Source organism: Coregonus lavaretus (genome assembly GCF_964263955.1).
Source record: "Coregonus lavaretus genome assembly, contig: HAP1_SCAFFOLD_1913, whole genome shotgun sequence".
NCBI lineage: Eukaryota > Metazoa > Chordata > Actinopteri > Salmoniformes > Salmonidae > Coregonus > Coregonus lavaretus.
In genome coordinates this window covers 45001-51605 of record NW_028162996.1, presented here as the reverse complement: position 1 = coordinate 51605, position 6605 = coordinate 45001, and positions in this window count along the sequence as shown.

Sequence of the window (6605 nt, the reverse complement as noted above, 5' to 3'; positions counted from 1 at the left end):
CATCTTTCTGCTATTTCCTTTCACAGACAGCTAGTGAAGATGCTAATACACTTAAATGATGCTGAGATTTAAACAAAAGGAAGCACTCGCACATCTGAGATTGCTTGTTGCAGGACATTAGTAGGGAATAACTCTGCTCTCGCCTGGTTCACTCAGCTTAACAAACAAATCGTTTTATTTTTCTATCGAGAAATCGAGGAATACATTGATTTCAGTCCTTCACGGCGTAGTGTGTTACCAATTGTTTTCTTGGTGACTATGGTCCCAGCTGCCTTGAGATCATTGACAAGATCCTCCCGTGTAGTTCTGGGCTGATTCCTCACCGTTCTCATGATCATTGCAACTCCACGAGGTGAGATCTTGCATGGAGCCCCAGGCCGAGGGAGATTGACAGTTATTTTGTGTTTTTTCCATTTGCGAATAATCGCACCAACTGTTGTCACCTTCTCACCAAGCTGCTTGGCGATGGTCTTGTAGCCCATTCCAGCCTTGTGTAGGTCTACAATCTTGTCCCTGACATCCTTGGAGAGCTCTTTGGTCTTGGCCATGGTGGAGAGTTTGGAATCTGATTGATTGATTGCTTCTGTGGACAGGTGTCTTTTATACAGGTAACAAGCTGAGATTAGGAGCACTCCCTTTAAGAGTGTGCTCCTAATCTCAGCTCGTTACCTGTATAAAAGACACCTGGGAGCCAGAAATCTTTCTGATTGAGAGGGGGTCAAATACTTATTTCCCTCATTAAAATGCAAATCAATTTATAACAATTCTGAGGTGCGTTTTTCTGGATTTTGTTGTTGTTATTCTGTCTCTCACTGTTCAAATAAACCTACCATTTAAAATTATAGACTGGTAATTTATTTGTCAGTGGGGAAACTTCTACTTCTCCTTCTCCTTCTCCTTCTCCTTCTTCTTCTCCTTCTCCTTCTCCTTCTCCTTCTCCTTCTCCTTCTTCTCCTTTTCCTTCTCCTTCTCCTTCTCCTTCTCCTTCTCCTTCTCCTTCTCCTTCTTCTCCTTTTCCTTTTCCTTCTTCTCCTTCTCCTTCTCCTTTTCCTTCTTCTTCTTCTCCTTCTCCTTCTCCTTCTCCTTCTCCTTCATTAAACATGGTGTAGATTGAGCCAGTCAGTGCAGTATGTCATTATTATCTACATTCCTCATGTTCCTGCTGCCTGAAGCTCTCTGGCATGGCAGCATTAAAGGGATAGTTCAGCCATTTTACATATTTACATGTTTTTTTCCTTACCTTGAAAGCAGTCTGAACAAGTAGTCAATACAATCCACACTTGTGTTTTATTAAACCAGCCACTTCAGTCATTCCTTAGTCCATAGACCAGCGGTGAGAAGAAATTCCCCCCCCAAAATACATATATTATATTTAAAAAAATATATATATATATATATATAAATATATATTATAATATCGTCTTTGTATCTCAAAATCATTGTAATGTGGTTAACCTTAAAAATCTAAATTCAAATGATTAAAATATAAAATTCAATCAGGAGAGCGCCCTTAGATCACAGGAAAAGGTTGCGCTTGAGTCATTCCCCCGGTGAATGGTTAGGCCCGCTACGCTATGAAACCACACACTATTGCAGAGACTTTGATATTCCCGGCCGCAACTGATATGGTGAAAACAATGTGACGGGATGGCAGAGGCACAGAAACTCCCATCAATACCTTTGTCAGATAACACTGTTCAATGAAGAATTGATGCTATTGCTAGCAATCAAGAGGAAACACTTGACTGAACGAATCAAAAAACTCCCCAGCTCATGCTCTCCAGATGGAAGTTAGCTGTGAGGGCCGAGATGCCCATGCATTGACTTTTGTTCGCTATACATGTCGGGGGGACGCTATTCACGAGGACGTATTGTTCTGTCTCACGATTCCCGAGCAGGAAACGGCACAGGGGATGTTCAGTGTGCTGCCTGTCTATATTGACGAGAAACAGATTCCAGGGGATCGAATGGTGGGGCTTTTGCACAGTTGGGGCTCCATCTACGGCGGGACGGCGGGCAGGCCTCTGCAATCTAGTTATGAATGTGTCTCCCTCGGCCATATGGACGCATTGTTTGATACACTGAGAGCAACTGGCGGCAAAAGAGCTGATTGCATAACTCAGAGATACTGTATACTGCAGCAGGTAACTTCGATTGTAAACCACATCCACTTGCGCGGACGCCTGTTCACAAAACGATGTGGAGATATGGGATCAGAGCATGACAATGTTTTATTTCATACCGAGGCTTGGTGGTTATCGTAGGGGGAGTGTTGGAAAGGAACTGTTGTCGTTCACAATGGATGTAAAAAAAAAAACAGACTTGGTTGACTTTCTGTGTAATGAAAAGAAAATGTGTCTCCTTGCCTATGTAACAGACGTATTTGGGAAACTGAACGATCTCATTCTACAGATGAGTGACTGAATCAGTGGATTCAGAGGAAATAATTCTTATTGGAGAGTCTTTCAAAAGTGAACCATACCCCATTCCCTCGGCTGTGCATGTTTTTAACAGAAAACAGCATCAGTAAGTGTCCCACACCAGTGATGACTGCTCACCTCCAACGCTTGGAAGAGCACTTTGAGACCTACTTCCCAATCCGTTTGACTGTGATCCTGGCGCAGTTGACATCCCGGTAAGTGAAATCGAACATCTGATCGAGCTGTAATGTGACCGAATGCTGGAGACAACTTATTTCACAGGTCATTATGGAGGCGTTTTGGTTCCTGACTCAGAGCATTAAATTTCATGCTACCCTTCACCAGCTCATATCTGTGAGAAGATGGATTCAATGCTCTTGTCTGCATTAAAACCAAATATAGATCTAGGTTGGATGTGACAGCAGAGATGATGTGCGTACTGTCGTGCGTACTGTCGACCACGCCCCCTGACTTTGAAAATCTCCGACGCAACATGCATCAAGCCACACCCATCTCATTAGTGGTGATGAGCTAAGAGACATTATGTCAGACTCATTTGCATTTAACTGTCATAGCCCCGCGTTAAAAGTATGTGATGGTGAGTTGAGAAGACAATCAGAAAATACTGTTAGAATGTTTTTCAATTGACTGCCATAGCCCCAAATAAAAAACGAAACATTGGCTGTTAATTACATCATTTTTTTGTCACATGGTTGGGGTCACGAGAACGTTCAGATATCAAAATGGGGTCGTGGGCCAAAAAAGTTTGGGAACGCTTGCCATAGACTGCTTTCAAGGTAAGGAAACAAATATTGAGATATGTAAAACGGCTCAACTATTCCTTTAACTAACTGTGGTGTGTGAACTGTGAAGGGGAACGCAGTAGGCTAGGTGCCAACCATGTGTGACAAGAAACTGTGAAACTAATGTCATGTTATAATTAACATTTTCGTTATCTCACTTTTATGGTTAATGACCCCATTAATGATTTGACCTACAAAACAGAATGGAAGACGGTTCAGAAGGAAAACACTGACTGTATTTCTGCAGTGCTGTAACGTATACGCAGGGAGTCAGGAAGCAGGTGCAGAAGGTGCGTTAATAATAATAATAAACATGAAGATAATACAAAACAGGATGCTACTGAGGGCTATATGAAGGATCATCGTACTGAACCAAAACCAATCCTGTCTGATGACTGAGGCTACTGAGGGCTATATGAAGGAGCATCATACTGAACCAAAACCAATCCTGTCTGATGACTGATGCTATTGAGGGCTATATGAAGGAGCATCATACTGAACCAAAACCAATCCTGTCTGATGACTGAGGCTACTGAGGGCTATATGAAGGAGCAGCGTACTGAACCAAAACCAATCCTGTCTGATGACTGATGCTACTGAGGGCTATATGAAGGAGCATCATACTGAACCAAAACCAATCCTGTCTGATGACTGAGGCTACTGTGGGCTATATGAAGGAGCAGCATACTGAACCAAAACCAATCCTGTCTGATGACTGAGGCTACTGAGGGCTATATGAAGGAGCATCATACTGAACCAAAACCAATCCTGTCTGATGACTGAGGCTACTGAGGGCTATATGAAGGAGCATCATACTGAACCAAAACCAATCCTGTCTGATGACTGAGGCTACTGAGGGCTATATGAAGGAGCAGCGTACTGAACCAAAACCAATCCTGTCTGATGACTGATGCTACTGAGGGCTATATGAAGGAGCAGCGTACTGAACCAAAACAATCCTGTCTGATGACTGATGCTACTGAGGGCTATATGAAGGAGCAGCGTACTGAACCAAAACCAATCCTGTCTGATGACTGAGGCTACTGAGGGCTATATGAAGGAGCAGCGTACTGAACCAAAACCAATCCTGTCTGATGACTGATGCTACTGAGGGCTATATGAAGGAGCAGCGTACTGAACCAAAACCAATCCTGTCTGATGACTGATGCTACTGAGGGCTATATGAAGGAGCAGCGTACTGAACCAAAACCAATCCTGTCTGATGACTGATGCTACTGAGGGCTATATGAAGGAGCAGCGTACTGAACCAAAACCAATCCTGTCTGATGACTGAGGCTACTGAGGGCTATATGAAGGAGCAGCGTACTGAACCAAAACCAATCCTGTCTGATGACTGGGGCTACTGAGGGCTATATGAAGGAGCAGCGTACTGAACCAAAACCAATCCTGTCTGATGACTGAGGGCTATATGAAGGATCATCGTACTGAACCAAAACCAATCCTGTCTGATGACTGATGCTACTGAGGGCTATATGAAGGATCATCGTACTGAACCAAAGCCAATCCTGTCTGATGACTGAGGCTACTGAGGGCTATATGAAGGAGCATCATACTGAACCAAAACCAATCCTGTCTGATGACTGAGGCTACTGAGGGCTAAATAAAGGGAGAGTAATCAAGGTGATGATGAGGTCCAGGTGTGCGTAATGATGGTGCCAGGACCGGTGGTTCGTAGCCCGGCTACGTCGAGCGCTGGAGAGGGGGAGCGGTGGTTCGTAGCCCGGCTACGTCGAGCGCTGGAGAGGGGGAGCGGTGGTTCGTAGCCCGGCTACGTCGAGCGCTGGAGAGGGGGAGCGGTGGTTCGTAGCCCGGCTACGTTGAGCGCTGGAGAGGGGGAGCGGTGGTTCGTAGCCCGGCTACGTCGAGCGCTGGAGAGGGGGAGCGGTGGTTCGTAGCCCGGCTACGTCGAGCGCTGGATATACTAATCCTTTTTTGAAATGACGTGTTTGTTCTAAAACATTTAGGATGCATCCCAAATTGGCACCCAATAGCGTTGTTCTTTTGAACAGGGCCCATTGGGTTAGGAATAGGGTCCCAGGAATAGCCATTTAGGACATATTCACCATCTGCCTGAGAGGACAGGCTCTTTCTAACACCAGATGTGTATCTTGTCTAGGAGACATTCTAAAGATGGTTTTCTAAACATGTACATTCATGTCAGTGAATTAGTGTATACATCTGGTCTGTAATATTGTAATCCATGCTTCTCAGGGGTCTGTAAATATCGATCCGAGTCCAGCTGGCACTACGCTCTGTCAGTCCGGGTTAATTGATTGGTTTCTCATTTATTAGGGATCAATAGAAATCTGTCTCAGCTCTCCTCTCCTCAAGGTGTCCATGATGGTGATGTTGATGTCTCCTTAGGTCCGCTGGTTAGCAAGACCCAGAGTGCGTCTCAAATGGTACCTTATCCCCTATTTAGTGCACTACTTTTGGCAAGGGGTCCAAAAGGCACTTCGGTCAGGCAAGCAGCACCTTTCCTCTCCTCTCCCCGGCACTCAGGTACACACACTCTAGAAGAGATAGTTCTAACCCCGGTACGGTCCTACGGTCCTCAGTGCAGGCTGAGTTCTAACCCCGGTACGGTCCTACGGTCCTCAGTGCAGGCTGAGTTCTAACCCCGGTACGGTCCTACGGTCCTCAGTGCAGGCTGAGTTCTAACCCCGGTACGGTCCTAGGGTCCTCAGTGCAGGCTGAGTTCTAACCCCGGTACGGTCCTACGGTCCTCAGTGCAGGCTGAGTTCTAACCCCGGTACGGTCCTACGGTCCTCAGTGCAGGCTGAGTTCTAACCCCGGTACGGTCCTACGGTCCTCAGTGCAGGCTGAGTTCTAACCCCGGTACGGTCCTACGGTCCTCAGTGCAGGCTGAGTTCTAACCCCGGTACGGTCCTACGGTCCTCAGTGCAGGCTGAGTTCTAACCCCGGTACGGTCCTACGGTCCTCAGTGCAGGCTGAGTTCTAACCCCGGTACGGTCCTACGGTCCTCAGTGCAGGCTGAGTTCTAACCCCGGTACGGTCCTACGGTCCTCAGTGCAGGCTGAGTTCTAACCCCGGTACGGTCCTACGGTCCTCAGTGCAGGCTGAGTTCTAACCCCGGTACGGTCCTACGGTCCTCAGTGCAGGCTGAGTTCTAACCCCGGTACGGTCCTACGGTCCTCAGTGCAGGCTGAGTTCTAACCCCGGTACGGTCCTACGGTCCTCAGTGCAGGCTGAGTTCTAACCCCGGTACGGTCCTACGGTCCTCAGTGCAGGCTGAGTTCTAACCCCGGTACGGTCCTACGGTCCTCAGTGCAGGCTGAGTTCTAACCCCGGTACGGTCCTACGGTCCTCAGTGCAGGCTGAGTTCTAACCCCGGTACGGT